Raw genomic sequence first — 24,917 nt, 5'->3', positions numbered from 1 at the left:
GTCATTTCCTGCTCAACGCACCCTGGTAGTGCATTTAGGTGCGCTGCAACGCACCTAGCTAGTGGACTTAGGTACTATGCAACACACTTGGCTAGTGGAGCAGCTGAAATGATCCTGTTTTGACTGATTCTGAGCAGTTTCTGGTGGAGAACTTCTGGGAGAAGCTGTAATTTGTTGACCTTGTTCCTTTAGGGGTTGGAACAACACTTTTAGGGACTTAGGAGCCCTTGGTTTATGGACATTTCATGCTTAGAGCTGTAAGGCACAAAAATGTCTATAACAGTTGCCCCCTAAAGTATGAGGCTGTTTATCAGGTGAAATGCTTTATTAGGAGGATCCGAAGTTCTTTCAATGCTGGGAGGAGACCTGTAATAAGATACAATACAATACATTATCTTCATACAATTTTTATGATCTAGCTGAGGCGGGCATTCCCATGCTCAACTATATAAATTCATTTTCATGTAGATAGGACAGACAATCGTCTGATGGTAGACTGATGATTCTGATAGAGCCATCATCCTTTTGGTAGATGAGTATCTCTGCTGCAATGCTGTACATTTCAATGTCTTTATTTTCCTGAATATATATCGTAGCCCGGATGGATGAAACTAGATCCGGGGTCTTCAATCTCCTCTGATCTTCACTCGAAGTACAAGTCGATCTATGTGAGAAATGTTTTGAAGTCGAACATGGAAAGACATCGCTTGATTACCAGTCAATGACGTAAACTATTAACAAGTGCGAGACGAATCACCGATAATGATAATGATCCTCAAGGTACTGCAGTACAATTCCCGTGGTGTGAATAAAGGACTTGGAGTCGAACACCACGCAAAATCTTTCGGTCGAAGGTCATTGATATATACCTGTTGCTGGAAGTGAGAAACTTGCCATTGAGGCATGCAAGCTTCAAGGTACTGAATGGGGTGTTCCTAGATCAACTTCTTGGATAATGAGCTGATGTCGACAAGAAGTAATCCGTCATAGGAGGGCCTTAATGAATCCCACATCAATGACACAGAACGGAGCAAATGATTTTGATGCAGGTGAAAACGATCTGATGATATATGGTTTAGGGTGGAGGTCATGAAACAATGGAGTATAATGTATGGTAGTGGGCGGGACACAGGTGGCCTTTCTGGATGACTTCTCTTGAACATGTCGGCGACACTTATGTGATGGATTGGTAGCATTAACCCCAAATGTGGATGGTATGGCGAGACCATGGTGATGTGACCGGTGAATGAAACAACCTAACCCGACTCGGGCATGGAGTGGAAGTGTCATGTTCAAGAGCGACTTGCTACCAATAAAGATTCTTTGAGTTTTCTTCCCAATTTTTCCCCAGTAATTGTTGACCAGTACCTCTTTATTTTTGTCAAGCTTGAGGAGGATAACATATGCTTGTTCTATAATTTTCCCTTCGGGCAAACCCATCGCTATGTTTTAACGAGCCTAGCGATAGTGAAACTCGTTCTCGTCTAAAGACAAGTTTGTCGCTATTAATCTTTTTAACGAGTCTAACGACAAAGATAACTTGGTCCTTTTCATTTTTAGAAAGGCTGAAAAGGTACGTAAAGGTAACTCCAAAATTCCTTTTTCATCATATAATCCCTTAAGTCCAAAAAAGTATAAAGCAATACAGAAGGGATGAATTTTCGATCGCTTTAACGAGCCGAACAAAACAAGCACTCGATCTTTTTGTGCAATAATCCCTCAGGTCCAAAAAGATTAAAATCTAGAGGAGGGATAGCACTTCGCGTTGCTTTAACGAGCTGGAAGGCCAGAACTCGACAATCTTTTCATATTTTATGAGTCAGAAAAGAGCTTAAAGAAGAATCGTCTTTTGAGGAACGAGCGATAAAATGGGTAACAACTGATTCTAGGTAAGGTTTGGAATTTTCCAATCACGGCAGTGTCACAAGGATGGCTAGTGAAATCACTCTTCGCAGCTGTTCCTCAAAATGGGTAAACAATCAAATGGAGGTGAATGATCGACCAATGGAAAAGTGGAGGTGACGGTGCAAACACGACCAAGGGTTTAATGGCTGAAATGCTACATTCACGGTGGTTATTTACCAGGGGATAGTTCATTTTTTAACGAGCTTAAACGCGAGTGGAAACTTTTGCTCGGTGCGGGTTTATTTTTCAACGAGTTTGAACCTTGCGGTAACACTGCTCGATTAGATGGTCTTGTTTTGATTTTTTACCATAAATAGCTTTGTCCTTCCAAAGATCGTACTGTATTTTCAATTGCTTCATCAAACTAGTCATAAATGAACAATATTTGCTTGAAAACGAGATTAAAATGCTAATATTTTACTTTAAACTACGTAAAAGTAAATAAAAAGTGTTTTTTACCTCTCATTTTACCATTTTATTTGAACTTGGTTTGTTGGAGCTTTGGAGGTGCTTTCCCCCTCGATTTTCATTAGTTAATTTCGGGAGATTCTGTGGACGATTCTCGGTGCCGTCTGGATCAGGTAGGAGCTAAACCTGAGCTTTTTCGTTTCATGGGTTCCATTTTTCATTTTGAGCTTGATTCCCTGCTTTTCTGAGCCCCTGGGGTTTGAGGGACTCGTTCTGCCATCAACGCACCCCTAGTGTATCGAAACCTGCGTTGAATGCTAGCCTGTTTGAAGGCAATCTGGCTTTCAACGCACCTAGAACACTGCTGCAGGTGTGTTGGGCGCAGAAAGGGACTTTGTTGCACAATTTTTGATGGAATTTTTGCCTGTTTCACACCAAAATCAGGATCTAACTCCTCCCTTGTTTATTTTTCAGACATTTTGGAGAAAGATGACCCTTACATGGTGAGAAAGTGAGCATGAAGAAGAGGACATGATTGCCCTACATGATCCAGTTACAGTGAACGCGCTGCAGAATTGTGGCTTGTTGAAGTTCTTCCGCATTTCTAGCATGAGGAAACAGATCAACTTACTGCAGTATTTGCTCGATGCTTGGGATCCTACTAATCAGGTTTTCCAGATTATGGGAAAATCTATCCCCTTGACTGCAGTAGACATCTATTTCTTGACTGGCTTGTCGAGGCGGGGTGCCCCCATCTCTTTGTCAGGTTCGGCCCGAGGAGTTGATTCTGTGAGAGATTATCTCCGCTGGTATTGCAGAGAAGGATCTGAGCCGAGTAAATACGGCAAGATCATCATCCGTGATGTCACTGACAGGTCCCTTAGGACTATCCTGTTTAATTTTGGTAGGATGGCTGGTAGTGCATCTCTTCATGTAGTTAACCGATCCTATATGCAGCACGCCTTGGAATGCCTCCAACCGAAGGTGTTCAACTGGTGCGACGCAGTACTTCTTGTGATGAAAGAATAGTTGACCAAGATAAAGGATGGGAGGTTGAAGAACTTTGGGTACGGTTCTATTTTGACCGCCTTTACCTTGCAGAAGATACCACTGATGCAGTTGCAGTACATTGCACTCAATTTACCTGCTCCTACTGAACCACGTATACAGAGATGGGTTGACCATATGTCTAGGCATGCTGGCCAGTCTCAGATTTCATTTTCTGATACCTTCTTTAGGTGGTTTGATCGTGAGGAGATGGTTTATTCCGAGTATCCATATGCTGGCATGGACTTCCGGGGTGATACAGATTTAGTACTGCCAGATGGCGAGCAGTGGGGCGCTATTGGTAAAACCTCTGACCATATTGCCGTTTACTATTTTTGTTTATAATGTCCTCGTGCTTTATTCTATCAAGACTTTAATCAAACTCATGTGTACATGTAGATGTCGGTCCTGTTCGTTCAGTAGTTCGCCTGAGAGTACCAGCTGTTGCCCCAGCAGGAGAGGCCGCCGGAAGGGTTATTCTTCGCGACCTCGATGTGGCTGAGACTCTCACAGCTTTGCAGGAGCAGGTTGAGGGCCTCACTCTCGGTATACCAGATGTGAGGACTGACAAGCTACCTTTGCGGTTACAGCGGCATACTACTAGTGTGCCCAGACGATGGACTAGTCTCCTACACATGATCGCACAGGCTGTGACTTGCTATCACGAGCATCATTAGACTAGGGTGCCCCCTAGCATTTTGAGTTTTTGGGTCGCGTGACCAATTTTGTCTTGGTTACAGAACATTATGTGTAAACCATAAACAGCTATATATATTTTTGATTTTCGGGTTTTATTTTGGTTGAGCTATATGATCCATATGTAAAACATTGATGATGTGTTTGTTTTTATAAATGTTGCAAATGTCTATCTAACACATAGTTTGCTAATGAGACGGTTAATGTGTTTAAGTTTCTGGAAATATGTTGGTATTGAATACGATCAAATTGTCTTTCCAAAATCTTAACCCTTAGGAACATGCAATAAATAGTTGGGTTTCAGACGGAATATATACCATTGATTTGTAGTATTACGAGCTGTGATTCTAGCCTGACAATTAGTCAGCGTATACCATGAGTGATGGTATGAGAGAGAAGTTCTATCAATGCGCTATACTCAGCGATGTTATTCATTGATCGACCAATACATACACCTCTGAAACTTACTAACTCGCCGCTTGGATAAAAAATGGCCCAGGCTGCAGAGGACAGGTTCCGCGAACTACGACTTGCTCCGTCGGCATATCCAACACATGGCTCCAATGGGTTTGACATCTACAATAAATGTAAAAAGTGGATTACTCGACCAAAACAAACACTTTAGCAAAAACAAAAATATAACACAAGCATATTGGTTACTATTTATACATAGTAACGCTTGAGGTACAACCCATTACGAGGTTGCGCCAGTGGAATTCCATCATAATCCATTAACTTGTAGGCTCCCTTTGCTAACACTCATTTAACAATATAGGGGCCCATTCATAAAGACTTAAATTTACCTTCTCCCAATTTATCGGATTCTTGGTCGTAAAGCAAGACCAAGTCACCTTCTGAGAAGACACGGGGTTTGACATTTTTGTCGAACTGCGCCTTGACTCGTTTCTTATGGGCTTCATTAGCCAAAGCGGCGTCACGATGGGTTTCATCCAATTGGATTAATTCCAAGAAACGAGCCTCTTCTTCTGAAGTTCCGGGGGGCAGATCAATTGCGAGTTTGAGAGACGAAATTTCACACTGGACTGGTAAGACTGCTTCCAGGCCATATACCAGTTGGAAGGGTGTGAACTCGGTTGCATTTCTTACCGATGTTCGGTAAGCCCACAAATCTGCGTACAAGATTAGGTGCCATCTTCTTTTGTGAACTCCGATCATCCTTTGCAGCATGCGTTTCAGGACTTTGTTGATCGCTTCAACTTGTCCGTTGCCTTGCGGATAATATGGAGTAGAGCTGTCATGAGACAACCCTAGTTTGGCAGTTAATTCAATCATCATGTGATTGCGAAAATGTGATCCATGATCTATGACTATAGCCTGTGGTACGCCGAATCTGGCGACTACATGATTGAAAAAGAAGAGGGTAGCTGTTTCACTAGTATTATCTAATGTAGGCATCACCTCGGCCCATTTGGTAAAATAGTCAACTGTGACTATGATATACCCATGCCCCCCAGTCGAGGTGGGGTTACATGTCATGAAATCGATTCCCCATTTGGCGAATGGCCAAACAACAACTATTGGCTGTAGAGGTGCAGGTGGTCTTCTGGTTTTGCTATCAAAAATTTGACAAGCATGGCAACTTCTGACTACGGTTATGCAATCTTTGAACATTGTTGGCCAGAAGTATCCTGCTCATAAATGTTTTTGTGTTGTAGCATATCTGGATTGATGCCCCCCACACACACCTGAATGACACTCATTCAGAACTTTTTCGGCCTCCTCATGGGTGAGGTACCTTCTCAGAACTCTATCGATACCACGATGGTAAAGTGTATCACCGACGATCATGTAGTCTTTTGCTTGGTATCGAATACGTTTTTTTTCAGAGTGGGAGGTGTTTGGCCTAAATTTTTGGGTTTGGAGACAAATGATTATATCTCCATACCACTCATTGCTTGTAGATATCAGAAACAAACTCTCATCCGTGATTGATTCTTCGGATGTTTCATTGTTGGACGATGATGGGAGATTGCATAATAATTCTGCGAAAACTAGAGCTTTCTTTGACTTGTATTTTACAAATTCCAAATCAAACTCTTGAAGGATTTCTATCCATTTTGAATATTTGCCCCCCAACAACTATCGCGACAATATATAAGTCATGGGGTTGCAATCTGACAGAATGGTAGTTTTCCGAAAGAGGACATAGTGTCGAAATCTTTGTATTTCTTGAATAGCTGCAAGCGCTAGTTTTTCAACATAAGAATATTTGCTTTCTGTATCATTTAAGTTTTTACTTAAATAATATATAGGATGTTCAATTACATCAACTTCTTGAACTAAAACCATTGCGATGGTCGTATCTGCTGCAGCCAGATACAGGTTAAAATCTCTTTGATAATCAGGGGTGTACATTAATGATGCTTTCATTAGGGAATCTTTTAAAGCATCAAATGAAGCTTGCGCAACCTGATCCCAGACAAAGGGTACCTCCTTTTTCAAGAGACGAGTATAACCTTTAGCAAGTTCAGCGTAATTTGGAATGAACCTCCTCAGAAAGTTTTCTTTCCCTTGGACTTTCTGAATCTGAAGCAAATTCGAAGGTGGAGGCAAATTTGTGATTGCCTGGACCTTACACGGGTCGAGACGAATCCAATCCTTGGAGAGTACAAAGCCAAGTAAACAACCAGAACTAACGCAAAATACACATTTGTGCGTATTGAGTCGTATCTTGTAGTGTCGACAACGTAGAAATATCGCTCTTAAATGCTGCGGATGATCAGTCCGCTTTCGCGAATGAGCCGGAAGGTCGTCGAGGTATGGTTGAACGATGTTTTTGATGTCATGGAAGGCATAATTCATTGCCCTCTGAAATGTCGCCCCTGCATTCTTTAAACCAAAGGGTAATTTTTGATATGTGAATGTGCCCCACAGACAAATGAATGCAGTCTTTGACTGGTCCTGTGGGCAGTCAGCTCTGTGTGGACAATCTGCGGTCCGATGATCCTCATCGCATATCATGCATGGAAATCTTGGTTTCCTATTTCCAGGAGGGTTTGAAGAAGATTTTTCAGGTGATGATTCATCCTGTTTCTTCTTCTTCTGTTTTCCTTTCTTCTTGCTTCCTGGTTTTTTGGTTTCTTTGCCCTTATCTGTCGATGCGGCATTTACTTCCGAAGCAAAAAGTTCGTCTTTTGCATTTTGACCTGAAATCTTACGGGCCTTCTTGGATGTAGCCTTTGTCGATTTCATGTCTGTCGTGCCAATCACGCCATCGCCGGCATGAGAGTCATTGTTCAATTTAGGAGGAGGAATTGAGAATTCCGGTCTAGGGGCGTCAGGTATTTTGTCGTAGAGCATGCCGGTCTGAGTGTAAATCAGGTCCAGATATTGTGCACGAGCAGTAACTTGCTCTTCTGTTACGACTCTCCCTTTTGCCACATCTTCCGTGATGGAAGGCAGTAATGACTTAATAAACCATTCAGCTAAAAGTTGATCGGGGACGTACGTTTTTACTATCCTACGACGACGTCGCCACTCATGTATATGATCAGATATGTGAGTGTCCGTTGTCTGTTTGAAGTTGGTAAGAAGTTCTGTTCCCGTTTCGTACCTTATTGGTAATTGAAAATTGGTTAAAAAGGTTGTGGCTAAGGTACTGAAGTTGTCGAAAGAAGCTTTAGGAAATTCAACTTACCATTTTTCCACTGGACCCATTAACGTCCTCTGAAAGAGGCGAAGTCTTATCGAATCATCATTTAGGGTGTTTGATGAACACCATAGATGAGAGGTCATCACGTGATTCAATGGATCTTCACTTGGATTTCCATTAAATTTAGGAATATTTGATGGAAGTTTATGCGGAATTGCTGGCCAGCAAGGGGCATAAGCAATTGGATCGTTTGTTAACCGGTTTAAATCAGGTAACTCTAAAGTTGCCACGAATGGTAACTGTTGATTCAGGTTAGGTGAAGCATACCCAGGATATGATGGAATCGCCTAAGCAGTTGGTCTTTGCATACCGGCATAATGCATTTGATGATGGTATGTTTGGTAAGGTTGGTGGACTTGACCATTGTAAAATGGTTGACTTTGACCGTTTTGAATGTACGGCTGTCCACTGTTTGCAAAGATTTGCTGCTCATAACCTTGGTATACTTGTTGTAATTGCGGTTGTTGGTATTGCACCAACCTGTTGTGCCCTACAACAACCCCCCATTTCATATCAAGTATATTTACAAAATTATCATATGAAATGGGTCCCTTTAGAAGTTAATTAGTATCAATATTGCATTATTTGAAAAAGGTCCGCAAACCAAATGAAGAAATTATATAAAACCTTTTGAAAAACCCATTTTTGATCAAATAAAACAATCTTTTATCATTGCGATAAAGCGATCGCAAGATCGCATATCGCAATGACATAGAAAACATAAATAAGTGACATATGGGTTCCCGCCGATGCGATATCGCTATCGGCTATCGGCGATACTCTATCCGCAGTCTTAAAGCACCCCAAGCCTTTCACCCCGATGCGATGGGATATCGCAATCGACAATCGGCAATATCCTATGCACAATAATAAGGCGCCCAGGTCATACCCCAGATGCGATGCGATATCGCAATCGGCAATCGGCGATACACTATCTATGCACATTGTTATGCCCATTCACCCCGATGTGGTGCGATTTCGCTATCGGCGATCGGTGGTATGCTATCCATATGTTTATATAATACCAATTCTCCCGATGCGATGTGATATCGCTATCGGCGATCGGGGTTTCAAAATTGTCAACATAAGGATTTAAGTGTTCCTGACACCCGATTATGATATAGTGCAGATTTCAAAAAAGCCGTTAAATGGAGGGATATTATGATCAAATCATATTTAAAGCTTAAACTGCTAAGCGATGATGCACCTGCGCCCAACCGCCAAAACATCCATAGCGCGCTTAAACGGGTCATTCGGCTGAATAATGGTATAATGAGCATTTAAGGGGTGGCAGGTTTTAAATGGCCATTTAATGTAATTGTAAGATCTTCCCATGGATTGTATCCGTGGACATTTTTAGAGTTAATCTCTCAGCACGCTTTGATCAATATATCTTTCCCATATTGGATTTCATTGGCATATCTCTGTGTTACGTTTATTTTCGCCTCTGTGCAGAATTCATCCAAAGGAGAAAGCTCAAGCAAAATGGGGAAGAAATCCAAGAAGGCCACAGGCGCTTTCGCTACACCAGCTGCAGGACAAGCTGTCATTGACAAAAAGAAGGGATTGATATCTGATACTACATGTACGGGTCTCGTCAAAGTTACTTGGCAAGGTACCTACAACCTGATTGAAGCCGAAGAACCAGCAGTGAAAACTGTAGAAGCTACTGTGGATTTAACTCGGAAATCTGAGGGTACTCTCACGGACTTAGCTGACTCTTTCCTTCACAGGATAGCAGCCAGGGAGCGAATTCTCCCATACACAGACGTAGTGCGATGGGCGATTGAAGAAATCCCAATCCTGGATAGAACCTTCAGCACCAGAGATGGGAGAATTTTCAGGTCATTCAGGGCGGATGATCTAAGGCAAATGTATCATTTGCCCGAGCCAGAGAAGATAGATAATAAGGTGTTCCTGGAGAAATTTGCAAACGAAAATGAAGTTGAATCCGAACCCATCCGGGATTGGAGACAAAATCCGGCAATGCACAAACATGAGTCGTCTGGTAAGTACTCAGTTGATTCCCTGGCCTCTCCTTATTGCTATGCTGGAATAATGATGTGTAGATTGTGGGGATTGCATGACTCTGCTAATTTTACCATAGAAATGGTTCCCCTAATGGAAGCAGCATGCAACAACGTAATTATGGATTGAGCCACTATCCTCTCAGACAAATTAGCAACAGCTGTGCTTGAGTTTAGAAGCAAGACCCGTATTTCTGAAAGGGTAATTCCCCCATTCTACTACAGTGCCTATATTCTAGATACCCTGTGTTTTAACTCTGAATTCCCCGTACTCGGCTGGAGGTGGACTGCACAAGACCCCACGCCTATTCATATATATCATCAGAAATTGTGGAAATCTTCTTATAAACATCATCTATACCAAGTTTGTAATGGCTTTATGTTGCCTATTTATTATTCCATTTTCGATAAACCTGCTCCCAAGATTTCCTATCAAGCCGGAATTCATTTAACCGAATTAGGTAGATGGTTTGGAGAGGAGAGATTTACCTACATAAGAGTTTTCGGTAGCCAAGCCAGACCTCATTTCCTCCCTTTATAAATACCGGATAAACTACTGGTGAGGGAAATTTCTTACCAAATCGTTGCTGAGAGTGTTAGACAAATGCTCAAGAAAAATAAGAAGCAAGGCTGGCCCTATTTTCCTTTGAGAAGCGGTGTATATACCTTGCATGATCTAAAACATGCAGAAAAGGAAGCTACAAAGATTCAATCCTTAACTCTGGTGACTCTCCCAAATAGGCAGTTTGATCCAAACAAAGTTGCCTATACTGCACTAGAACAGGCCAAATTAACAAGATTTGACCATAAAGAAGATATGTTTGACGACCTGTTCTCTTCAGCTGAGACAATAAATCAGGTTAAAGCATTCGCTAAAGTGAAATATAATGATTAAGGGTTGACTGAATTTAATAAACTTAGAGAATAGAGGTTGCAAACTCTGCCTCTAGATTTACTAGCAACAACCCCAGCGACATCATCAAGCGAGCCTGATCGGCAATAGTCAAAGGAACCTCCGGTTATAACAAAGGATCATTAGAAGGAACAGGAGGAAAAGCAGAGGAGAGAACAAGAAGAAAGGCAGGAGGAAAAACAGAGAAGAGAGAAAGAGGAAAAGCAAAAGAAAGAGCATGAGGAAAGGAAAAAGAAAGAACAAGAGGAACAACAGAAGAGAGAACAGGAAAAAGTGCGGAAGGAGTCCCAAGCCGAAAAGCAAAAACAAACCACCATTGATGTCAATATAGATACTCGTATTGACCCTAAATTGCTCCAGGAATGGAAGCAGTTTGATTCCATCATCAGTGGGTTGGAATGTTCAAAAGATACAGACACTTCCAAGACAACGGACACACCGGAAATCACTTCATCACAGGTTCTCAGTGGAACCAGCGGCCCACCCATTTCTAAAGATGTTGAGATAATACCAAAGGGCCCCTCCGACCAAATAATTCTCCAGGTAGAAGATATTCCTCCCCTGGATGTTTTCTACAGCTCGAGGCATAAAGCAGTGGTGAAACGACAAAGGAAAAGAAGAAGGACTGATCAACCTTCCCTTTTTCCAGAGCAAACTGTTACGGGAAATGTGGTTTGGAAGGAGGAATTTGACCCCTCCGATGACCTAACAAAACTGTCGCAGTATGCGGGAGCCTATTCGACACCGACAATTGATAATTCATCGGAGGTAAGTCTTCTACTAAAAACCAAGGATCAAGAGATTTTCTCATTACATGCAGAGTTAGCTGAGACAAAGCAGAAGGCAGAGTAGGCAGAGCAGCAATTGTTGACACAACAGCAAGTGAACAGTCAACTAACTCAACAATTGCAGGCAGAAAAGCAAAGGATCGACCAAAGCGCGATCCAGAAGCAGAAGGAATTATCAAAGGCATTGGCACAATTAAAGGCAGCAAATGAGCAAATGATGAAAACAAAAGATGAGCAAATTGCTCAATTGTCATCACAGCTCAAAAAAATAAAGGGCGTTCCACAAGTGGCTGAATTTAGAGTAGAAGCATTACAAATAAACATTGCATTAATAACCCAAATTAAGATTCTGTGTCAACAAATTGCCCAGGCAGAGCCACTGTGTGAATTAATGGCATCCATAAATAAGCAGATAGAGAAGGCCAGAACTGAATTGGATCAAGCCGAAGAAACCATAGCTGCATTTCTTGACTGGCAAGATTCTGATCAAGGACAAGCGGCGAATTTGCCCAGGATCCTAGAAACACATAAAGATATACTCTTTACGGAATGGCAGTCCCAGTTAATGAGAGCAGAGAGGGCAGCTTCAAGATGTAAATCAACTTCCAACAATCTAGTTGAACTGGTTAATAACACTCACTATTTATCAAACATGATCTCCCAATGCACACCAGGAAAGTTGACAACAACGAACACATTGGAGCAATCATGTTATCCTGATTTATAGGAAAAGGGGAGATTAATCGCTGGGATTAACAGTTTAACCTGGGACACATATTGGTTCTTCCTGGTAAAGCCGCATACACAAAGAGCCGCCCTTAAGTGCCTAACAGATGCGATCGGGTATATGATTCCCGATATTCAGGATGCCACCTATGTCGCCCATCTCAGTTCAAGCCTCAACAAACCTCCTGAAGTAAAGCCAATGCTTGCGATAAGTTAGCTCAGATATAAAGGCAAGCAACCTACCTAATGAATCATGCCTCCGACTGCCAGATCGCTCAAGAAAATCATATCAAGATTGATTAATACCAATTAAATAGGATTTTTGTTTCATAGATAGGTAGATTAGCTAAGTATTTATAGACCCTTTCATTGTTTTGGAAAGGGTCGTAAAGTTTTGTACCAGACTTAAAGACTGAAGTTTGCACTATTGTGCTGCAGTCAATATTCTTTTATGAAACTGGACCAATTGTTCTTAATTCAACAAGGAAGTTTTTATGTAATTGTGCACTATTGTCTTTGTTGAGAATGTTTCTGCGTTGAAGGAAGAATTAAAAGTAGCGATTGATATTGGGAGTGTCGAGCAGCTCATATGGTATTTCTATCTATGTCTGAATTCATTCCTTTCATATGAATTGTTATGTGAATATTCTTTCTATTATTGATTATATGCATGCGCTGTAACAGCAGATCTATATTCATTCCACTATTGGATGTTTTATGATGTGCCTTTCTTTTTAATCATGTATATGTCAATGATATAAATGATAAGTGTGGTAATATCGCTTTAATCGCTTTTCTTAACTATTTAAGCATAGTAATCATGAATGAAATAATGTCCATGTCTGTTAAATGGAGTCATATATATGCCTGTTTATAGACACAGATCATCAAGCGCTGCACTTTAAAGCTCAATAAGTTCCCGGGATAGATCATAGTTTACGTATTCTTGTTAATAGTTTTAGTTATTCGCTCACCGCTAGTTTAGTTTATAAATCATCCATTCATCCCGTTTATCCACTTTTGGGAAACTGGTCCCATTATCCCCAGTGAGAGCCACTATTCCAAATGGAAAAGGAGCTGTACTAAGGTCCGGACCGGGTGGTTGTCCCTAATGTTGTTGCAGCGATTTTTGAGGCATCAACATTTTTGGCGCTAGAAGGAGGGCCTGACTGTGAATGGCAAACAAACCCAATTCTGCAAGCCATTCTAAGAGTAATTCTCCCTCTGAATCCCCTCGAACTTCTCATTCGCATGCTGGTTCTCCTGTATCCAAACAAGAAGAAGAGGAATCAACTACCACTGCTCAAACCCATCATACTCTAGAACAATTAAGTCTTGAATCACCTGAAGTCCAGTCTCTTATCCATAAAGTTGAGAGCTTCTCGATTTCACCACAGAAATCTGAGGTATCACAAAGCAGTGCGACTTCACAGTTCAATTTACCTCACCCTCTCACCAGACCTCAGAGCGAAAATCTCGGTATTGAACCCACTGAGTTCCCTTTACCCAAAAGGAAAAAGGCGAAGAAAAATACTGAGGGATCTGACAGTGAAGAGCTTTCATCCACATCCTCCATTTCAACTTCTCATCTGCAAAGTCAACCATCCACTCCCCCATTACATATTGTTGTTCACCAGGGATTAGAAGCTTTAGCATCCCAACTTGCTCATTCCTCAACATTATTTCCTTCCCAAACATCTGGAGTTCTAGCGGTAGTATCAACCACTACTGCTATTATAATGGTAGATCCATGGACCAGACCTGGTGCAGTCAATATGCCTGCACCATTGCATCCATTACCAGATGCTCCTGAAAAATGGCTACCCAAGTTTAATCCAGATGACGGGACCCAGGCTGAGGAACACATTAATAATTTCATGTTAGCAGTCAACTTGAAAGGAGTAACTGAACAAGATGTTGTTGTTAGACTTTTCCCTTACACCTTGCAAGGATCAGTAGGATCCTGGTATTTCTCTTTACCCTCTGGTTCCATTACCAGTTGGAACACTTGCCAAGACAAGTTTATTACCAAATATGGAGATGATAGGTCTTTGGCTACCCTAATAAACGATCTCTCCAATCTGAGAATAGAGCATAGGTAACCAATTAAGGAATTTAATGCTCGCTTCAATAAACTCCTGACTAAAATCCCTACAGCCTCCAAACCAAGTGAACAAATTTGAAGCGAATGGTATATCACCACCCTACCTGCCAATATAGCCATTTTTGTAGACAGGGCTGGGAAACCTACCTTAGCTGAAAACATGAGAGAAGCACTTGCTGTGGAAAAACTCATCAATGCTCTAGAGAAGAAAGCTGCTCTATAAGACAGAAAAGCCAAAAAAGTCTCTTTTAAAGATGACTCAAGAAAGAAGACCCCAAAAGACCCATATGACATGGAAGGTTTGCAAAAAGTCCTAAAAACATTATCAAATGAAATGGTTGAGATAAAGAAACAGGTAGCCGAAACCTCAACCAAGAGACCCTTTAGGACTTACAAGAGAAATGAATCAAAGCCACCAAATGTAATATCTAATGCAGATTCAGAGCAAGAAGAAGAAGAGGAAGAGGAAGCAATCTCACCAACTGATGATGAAGAAGAAGTAGTGGAATGTCATGGAATGTGGGATTTTATACTCCCCAACTCCGATACCAATAACGAAGAAGAAGCATTCCCGGTCACTACTAGAAGCAAAAGTACTTCCGAACCTGTTCAGGTAACAGAAAAGGAGTGCTGCTGCCGCTACAACCAAAGAAAAAACACCTGCAAAGAAATCATCTACAACAGTTCCCCAAAACCAACCTTCAACTTCTAAAACCCCTTCAACACCTAAAACATTAGTGGTATCTGATTCAATGGAGTATAACATTGTTGATGACATGAAGAAAACTAAAGCAAACATTACTATGTTTGAACTTAGTAAATTAAAGCATCAACAGAAATTACTTCTTAAAGAATTGAATGTTGTTCCTTCTACACCTCTTCCCAGTGCAAAAGCTGCTAATGATTCAGGCCAACCTCCTCCAGGTATGGTTGAAGCTACCGATTCAGTTCGGATTGGAGATAGATCAAATTCTCATACTCCACCCTTCCTTCTAACCTATGAGATCTATAACAGAAACCTGCACAACTGTTTAATTGACTCAGGGGCATCGTCTAACATAATGCCAGCTTCAGTTTGTTCTAAACTGAACATTGAACCCCAGAAGTCTTCTATTCATATTGTACAGTTGGACAGGACCAAAGTACAGGTTGTGGGAGAGATTAATTCCGTAACTATCAGGTTGTCTGCAGATCCCAGAGTAGTACAAAGGATTGACTTCCTAATAGCCGATATACCTGAATTTTACAGTTTAATTTTGAGTAGGGATTGGTCCGAAAAATTGCATGGGTATATTTCCATTGATTGGTCACATATGTGGCTTCCCTATAACGGAAAGCCAAATCAAATAAGGATCGATAGAGAGAAACACATGACCCATACAGTTACTGAATTTGAGCAAGAAAACCAACCCGTAGCGTTCAACAACAACATTTTGGGGAATTATTCATCAGAGTCATTCTTTGGCAACTTTGTTGCCCAACCATCCCCTTTCTCAGTCAATCATTTTACATCTCAGATTGAGAATTTTTCACAAACAGATAGGTCTAGATGTTTCAACAATACTGAGAAAACTGTAAATACAATTGTTAATACTTCTTTATTTTGGTCATTATATTTCGATGGGTCCAAGTCTAGTGAGGGCTCAGGAGCAGGATGTATTTTGGTTAGCCCACAAGGAGAAAAGACAATGCTGACCTGTAGGATAGAATTTGAATGCACTAACAATACAGCCGAATATGAAGCCTTAGTCCAGGGATTATATAAAGCAATCAGCCTTAAAGTGCAATATCTAAAAGTATTTGGCGATTCTGAAATTATTGTTAAACAGGTGAGGAATGCAATTCATTGTCTTTCAAATCACCTCAAGCATTATCAATCGATAGTACAAGAACTTACCTCGCACTTTTCCGCATTCAACATTTCCTCCATTCCCAGGTCTCAAAACTCGGCAGCCGATCTCCTAGATAATGTAGCTTCCAAGCTCCTACCTTCTGAAGACTACAGCCCAGATAGATTTTCCGTAGAATTGCTTTTTAGGCCTTCAGTTCCTGACAATGTCACTAAATGGAGAGTATTCAACCATGATGAGGATATTTTACAATTCTTAACTCCTGAAAAGTCCTATGATAATCAAATCATTGAGGAAGATGAAGCATGACTCCCAAATGAGAGAAACACCTCAGGAAAATGCAATTCCTAAGCCTGTGGTAAAGCTGGAGGATCTTTATGATATTAAAGACAGGTTTAAACCTGTGACTAATGCAAAGCTCCAAATCTCTACCCTAAGGTTTGAATTGATAAATCTAGGTACTGAGCGAGCTCCTCAAAATATTAATTTAGGATTAGGACTGTCCTTTGAAGAGAAAGAGGCATTCATTAAACTGTTAAGAAAAAAAAAATAGGTTTTTGCTTGGAAATATGATGATTTGAAGACATATAATACATCTATTATCCAGCATACCATTCCGGTACTTCCCGATCAGAAACCGATTTAGCAGAAGTTAAGAAAAATACATCCAAACTTAGAGAGCCAGATAAAATCGAAAATTAACAAACTCTTGAAAGCCAAGATTATTTTTCCTGACCGACACTCAAATTGGGTCTCTAATATGGTGCTAGTCAGAAAGAAAAATGGCGACATTCAGATCTGTATTGATTTCAAAAATTTGAACAAAGCGAGCTTGAAAGAAAATTTCCCATTACCTACTATGGAGCAAATACTTCAATCAGTAGCAGGCTCTGAATTGATGTCCTTTCTAGATGGTTTCTTAGGATATAACCAAGTCCTGGTTCATCCTGATGACCAGCGTAAAACTACATTCAGAACAAAATGGGGAACATATGCATATCAGAAAATGCCTTTCGGACTTATAAATGCAGGAGCGACATTCCAAAGAGCTATGGATATAGCTTTTAGAGGGTTGATTAATAGAATAGTAGTCTTCTATCTAGACGATATTACTATATTCTCTAAGCAGAGGTATAATCATTTGCATGATCTAAATCAAATTTTTCAACGTTGCAAAAGATATGGTATTTCCCTTAACCCTAAAAAGTCTTTCTTTGCTCTTGATCAAGGGAAGCTCTTGGGTTTTATTGTGTCCAAAGATGGAATTTATATTGATCCTGATCGGATCAAAGAAATCTCTGAAATCTCTTTCCCACACAATAAAAAATTGATGCAGTCATTTTTAGGCCAGATCAATTTTGTTAAAAGATTTGTTCCAGATTTTTCTCAAATTATTTTGCCACTTCAAACAATGATTAAGAAAAATTCAGTCTTTAAGTGGGGATCAACAAAAAAAGAAGGTTTTGATCTAATCAAGTAATCAATAATCAATGCCCCAACCTTAAATACTCCAAATTTTTCTAATCTTTTTACATTGTATACCATCACATCCAATTTCTCTTATGCCGCAGTACTTACGCAACTAAATGATCACAATCTGGAAGCACCCATTTCATTTTTTAGCTCAAATATTCAAGGTGCTGAATTGAATTACTCCGATGTAGAAAAACAAGCCTTTGTTGTATTTAAAGCAGTCAAGCATTATAGACCCTTCCTTTTGAAAACCCACACAAAAGTTATAGTTCCTTTCCCTGCAGTTAGGAAACTATTAATCCAAAAAGAACTGGGTGAAAAAAGGGCAAATTGGGTCACAGCGCTTCAAGAGTATGACTTAGAAATTAGGCGAGCAAAGATTGTTAGGGGCCAAGGTTTTTGCAGGATATTGGCAGGAGCATCCAACATTCCAGAATCAAGTGATACAGATCAAACTGAAGAAATCAACCAGATAAGTGTCACTGATTCTGAATCTCAATATGCATATTTAATCTTTTATTTAAAGAATGGTTATGCACCTCCAAACCTATCTTACAAAAACAAAAGGGCTATTAGGTTAAAAGCAAAGAATTTTACAATTATTGATGATGTGATTTTTAGGCAGAATTATGATTCAACCTTATTAAGATGCCTTGAGAAACCTGAAGCACAAAAGGTTTTGTAGGAGTTACATGGTGGACCAGCAGGAGGACATTTTGGAGCTGACACAGCAGCTCACAAAATTATTCATGCTGGATACTATTGGCCTACTCTGTTCAGAGATGCCCACGAATATGTAAGGAAATGCCTCAATTGTCAAACTTCTAGTGGAAGAGAACGTAAATCAGCTTTCCCTCTGCAACCAGTCAACATTGAACAACAATTTGAGCAATGGGGAGTGGACATCATAGGGGAAATTACTCCACCATCTTCCAAACAGCATAAGTATATCCTTACTGCTACCGATTATTTCACTAAGTGGGTGGAGGCCATTCCTTTGAAGACATCAAATTCTGAAGAAATCATTGAGTTCATAGATCAATTCATCATTACCAGGTTTGGTGTCCCAAATGCTCTTGTTTTTTATAATGCATCTTATCTCTCAGGCAATGCTATGTTTGATTTCGCTATTAAAAGAGGATTTAAATTAAAGTATTCTGCTAATTACTATCCCCAGGGTAATGGTTTAGCAAAGTCTACTAATAAGAATTTGATCAAAATCATTAAGCGAACTATAGAACAAAATCATAAAAACTGGCACAAATCCTTAATGTTTGCATTATGGGCTGATAGGATAACACAAAAAGCTTCTATAGGATCTTCCCCATTCAATCTTGTGTATGGAAAAGAAGCAGTACTGCCCAAAAATCTTGTTCTTCCTTCTTTAGCCCTAGTACAGTTCATTGAGGAAACTCCTTCTTCTTCTATTCAGCTTAGACGTGATCAAATTCTAAAATTAGAAGAGGAAAGAGAAAAAGCCAAGGTTATTCATGCCAAACATCAGCAAATCATCAAGGAAGCTTTTGATTCAGTCTCATCCAGTTCAAAACAATTTCAAGTCGGTGATTTAGTTCTGAAATGGGACAAAGCCCATGAGGACAAGGGAAAACACACCAAGTTCCAGAAGATGTGGGTTGGACCATTTCAGATCTGTGAAAAGATAGGCCATTCGACCTTTATATTGCAAGACTTATCAGGGTTGAGAGATTCTCTCCCTGTTAATGGCCTTATCTTGAAGAAATTCTTTAATTGAGGAGGTAACCCCTTCTCCTTTCAGTTTGATAGAGTTTTGTAGTTTGTAGGATTTGTAGAAAATAATGTTGTAAGGTATCTACTATTGACCTTTGCTGTGTTTGAAAATTTGATCTACAGAAGTAGTGTGATATTGGCTTTTAAAATAATAGAACTCTTAACCAAAAGGGATAATTTCTAGGAAATTAGGTATCATTGTATTCTGAAACCACATTTCAAGTTTTGTGAACTCCTCTCAAAGTTTAAAAGTATTGTAAATCATTTTCTGTTTTCAAATTGGTCTGGAAAAGTTATCAATATCAAGATAGAAGCTAATCCAATTTCAGCATCTTCAACTCTTACCCTGTCATCCATTTACTCTTAAGCAGAATATTGTTCATCCCATTCACTAAAGTTTATGATTACTCAGAGTGTAATTCTAAAATATCTGATATTAAAGATAAGAGGTCTTATTACAAGCCTGCTTACCATGTTCATAGGGAAATAGTTTAACCGACATTACCAATACTGCATACCAAAACAGGGTAATGGCTTAAAATTATAAGACAAGGGGTCTCATCACGAGCTAGCTTGTTCAGTTAGATTACTACCAATGAATGGCATTGTCAATAGCCGGCCACCAAACCAGGACAATGGCTTTTTATCTTATCAATAACAGAAAAAGGAAATGAAATACAAAATATGAAAACATGTTTGAATTCATTCTGTTAATCACACTCTTAATTGGATGAAACAATGGACAATAGCATGGTTAAAAGGTATCCCTGTCGAAACTATAAACATTTGCTGGCAGCAGAGGCTCTACCTATGACAAAAGAGTTCACTATAAAAGCTAATTTGGAAAAGTTTTCTGTTTTATCATTATAAACCAATAGAGGCCTATTTAAAACTTAGAATGTATCTATTTTCTTAAAAAAAGAGAGGAAATTAGCAAAAATAGATTCATTTTACTTGGAATGCATATATACCTAGTTATATTAGAATTTTCCCCTTTGATTAGAACTCTATTTTGCAAAAGTTCAAGTATTTCTATGCTTTTCAGAGATAACTGGTTCTTCCAGTGAATCGCCAATTGTTGTGCCCTACAACAACCCACCATTTCATATCATTTATATTTACAAAATTATCATATGAAATGGGTCCCTTTAGAAGTTAATTGGTATCAATATTGCATTATTTGAAAAAGGTCCGCAAACCGAATGAAGACATTATATAAAACCTTTTGAAAAACCCATTTTTGATCAAATAAAACAATCTTTTATCATTGCGATAAAGCGATCACAAGATCGCATATCACAATGACATAGAAAACGCAAATAAGTGACATATGGGTTCCCGCCGATGCGATATCGCTATCGGCGATACTCTATACGCAGTTTTAAAGCACCCCAAGCCTTTCACCCCGATGCGATGGGATATCGCAATCGGCAATCGGCAATATCCTATATACAATAATAAGGCGGCCAGGTCATACTCCCGATGCGATGAGATATCGCAATCGGCAATCGGTGATACACTATCTATGCACATTGTTATGCCCGTTCACCCCGATGCGATGCGATTTCGCTATCGGCGATCGGTGGTATGCTATCCATATGTTTATATAATACCAATTCTCCCGATGCGATGCGATATCGCTATCGACGATCAGGGTTTCAAAATTGTCAACATAAGGATTTAAGTGTTCCCGACACCCGATTATGATATAGCGCGGATTTCAAAAAAGCCGTTAAATGGAGGGATATTATGATCAAATCATATTTAAAGCTTAATCTGCTAAGCAATGATGCACCTACGCCCAACCGCCAAAACATCCATAACACGCTTAAACGGGTCATTCGGCCGAATAATGGTATAATGAGCATTTAAGGGGTGGCAGGTTTTAAACGGCCATTTAATGTAATTGTAAGATCTTCCCATGGATTGTATCCGCGACCATTTTTAGAATTAATCTCTCAGCACACTTTGATCAATATATCTTTCCCATATTGGATTTTCATTGGCATATCTCTATGTTACGTTTATTTTCGCCTCTGTGCAGAATTCATCCAAAGGAGAAAGCTCAAGCAAAATGGGGAAGAAATCCAATAAGACCACAGGTGCTTCCGCTACACCAGCTGCAGGACAAGCTATCGTGGACAAAAAGAAGGGATTGATATCTGATACTACATGTATGGGTCTCGTCAGAGTTACTTGGCAAGGTACCTACAACCTGATTGAAGTCGAAGAACCAGCAGTGACAACAGTAGAAGCTACTGTGGATTTAACTCGGAAATCTGAGGGTACTCTCAAGGACTTAGCCGACTCTTTCCTTCACAGGATAGCAACCAGGGAGAAAACTCTCCCATACACAGACGTAGTGCGGTGGACGATTGAAGAAATCCCAATCCTGGATAGAACCTTTAGCACCAGAGACGGGAGAATTTTCGGGTCATTCAGGGTGGATGATCTAAGGCAAATGTATCATTTGCCCGAGCCAGAGAAGATATATAATAAGGCGTTCTTGGAGAAATTCGCAAACAAAAATGAAGTTGAATCCGAACCCATCTGGGATTGGAGACAAAATCCGGCCAAGCACAAACATGATTCGTCTGGTAAGTACTCAGTTGATTCCCTGGCCTCTCCTTATTGCTATGCTGGAATAATGATGTGTAGATTGTGGGGATTGCATGACTCTGCTAATTTTACCATAGAAATGGTTCCCCTAATGGAAGCAACATGCAACAGTGTAATTATGGATTGGGCCACTATCCTCTCAGACAAATTAGCAACAGTTGTGCTTGAGTTTAGAAGCAAGACCCGTATTTCTGAAAGGGTAATTCCCCCATTCTACTACAGTGCCTATATTCTAAATACCCTGTGTTTTAACTCTGAATTCCTCGTACTCGGCTGGAGGTGGACTGCACAAGACCCCACGCCTATTCATATATATCATCAGAAATTGTGGAAATCTTCTTATAAACATCATCTATACCAAGTCTGTAATGGCTTTATGTTTCCTATTTATTATTCCATTTTTGATAAAGCTGCTCCCAAGATTTCCTATCAAACCGGAATAGATTTAACTGCAATAGGTAGATGGTTTGGAGAGGAGAGATTTACCTACATAAGAGTTTTCGGTAGCCAAGCCAGACCTCATGTCCTCCCTTTATACATGCCGGATAAACTACTGGCGAGGGAAATTTCTTACCAAATCATTGCAGAGAGTGTTACACAAACGCTCAAGAAAAATAAGAAGCAAGGCTGGCCCTCTTTTCCTTTGAGATGCGGTGTATATACCTTGCATGATCTCAAACATGTAGAAAAGGAAGCTACAAAGATTCAATCCTTAACTCTGGCGACTCTCCCAAATAGGCAGTTTGATCCAAACAAAGTTGCCTATACTGCACTAGAACAGGCCAAACTGACAAGATTTGACCATAAAGAAGATATGTTTGATGACCTGTTCTCTTCAGCTGAGACAATAAATCAGGTTAAAGCATTCGCTAAAGTGAAATATAATGATGAAGGGTTGATTGAATTTAATAAACTTAGAGAACAGAGGTTGCAAACTCTGCCTCTAGATTTACTAGCAACAACCCCAGCGACATCATCAAGCGAGCCTGATCGGCAACAGTGAAAGGAACCTCTGGTTATAACAAAGGATCATAAGAAGGAACATGAGGAAAAGCAGAGGAGAGAACAAGAAGAAAGGCAGGAGGAAAAACAGAGAAGAGAGAAAGAGGAAAAGTAAAAGAAAGAGCATGAGGAAAGGCAAAAGAAAGAACAAGAGGAACAACAGAAGAGAGAACAAGAAAAAGTGCGGAAGGAGTCCCAAGCCGAAAAGCAAAAACAAACCACCATTGATGTCAATATAGATACTCGTATTGACCCTAAATTTCTCCAAGAATGGAAGCAATTTGATTCCATCATCAGTGGGTTGGAATGTTCAAAAGATACAGACACTTCCAAGACAACGGACACACCGGAAATCACTTCATCACAGGTTCTGAGTGGAACCAGCGGCCCACCCATTTCTAAAGACGTTGAGATAATACCAAAGGACCCCTCCGACCAAATCATTCTCCAGGTAGAAGATATTCCTCCCCTAGATGTTTTCTACAGCCCGAGGCATAAAGCAATGGTGAAACGACAAAGTAAAAGAAGAAGGACTGATGAACCTTCCCTTTTCCCAGACCAAACTATTACGAGCAATGTGGTTTGGAAGGAGGAATTTGACCCCTCCGACGACCTAACAAAATTGTCGCAGTATGCGGGAGCCTATTCGGCAGCGACAATTGATAAGGAATCGAAGGTAAGTCTTCTACTCAAAACCAAGGATCAAGAGATTTTCTCATTACAGGCAGAGTTAGCTGAGACAAAGCAGAAGGCAGAGAAGCAATTGTTGACACAACAGCAAGTGAACAGTCAACTAACTCAACAATTGCAGGCAGAAAAGCAAAGGATCGACCAAATCGTGATCCAGAAACAGAAGGAATTATCAGAGCCATTGGCACAGTTAAAGGCAACAAATGAGCAAATGATGAAAACAAAAGATGAGCAAATTGCTCAATTGTCATCACAACTCGAAAAAATAAAGGGCGTTCCGCAAGTGGCTGAATTTAGAGCAGAAGAATTACAAATAAACACTGCATTAATATCCCAAATTAATCTTCTGTGTCAACAAATCGCCCAGGCAGAGCCACTGTGTGAATTAACGACATCCATAAATAAGCAGGTAGAGAAGGCCAGAACTGAATTGGATCAAGCCGAAGAAACCATAGCTGCATTTCTTGACTGGCAAGATTCTGATCAAGGACAAGCAGCAAATTTGCCCAGGATCCTAGAAACACATAAAGATATACTCTTTACGGAATGGCAGTCCCAGTTAATGAGAGCAGAGAGGGCAGCTTCAAGATGTAAATCAACTTCCAGCAATCTAGTTGAACTGGTTAATAACACTCACTATTTATCAAACATGATCTCCCAATGCACACCAGGAAAGTTGACAACAACGAACACATTGGAGCAATCATGTTATCCTGATTTAGGGGAAAAGGGGAGATTAATCGCTGGGATTAACAGTTTAACCTGGGACACATATTGGTTCTTCCTGGTAAAGCCGCATACACAAAGAGCCGCCCTTAAGTGCCTAACAGATGCGATCGGGTATATGATTCCCGATATTTAGGATGCCACCTATGCTGCCCAGCTCAGTTCACGCCTCAACAAACCTCCTGAAGTAGAGCCAATGCTTGCGATAGGTCAGCTCAGATATAAAGGCAAGAAACCTACCTGATGAATCATGCCGCCGACTGCCAGATTACTCAAGAAAATCATATCAAGATTGATTGATACCAATTAAATAAGATTTCTGTTTCATAGATAGGTAGATTAGCTAAGTATTTATAGACCCTTTCATTGTTTTGGAAATGGTCGTAAAGTTTTGTACCAGACTTAAAGACTGAAGTTTGCACTATTTTTCTTCAGTCAATATTCTTTTATGAAACTGGACCAGTTGTTCTTAATTCAACAAGGAAGTTTTTATGCAATTGTGCACTATTGTCTTTGTTGAG

The sequence above is a fragment of the Pinus tabuliformis genome, chromosome Q (assembly GCF_031772625.1).
Source record: "Pinus tabuliformis cultivar Carrire ecotype Pingquan chromosome Q, CPIR1, whole genome shotgun sequence".
Lineage (NCBI taxonomy): Eukaryota > Viridiplantae > Streptophyta > Pinopsida > Pinales > Pinaceae > Pinus > Pinus tabuliformis.
Note: the sequence above shows the minus strand (reverse complement) of the source record.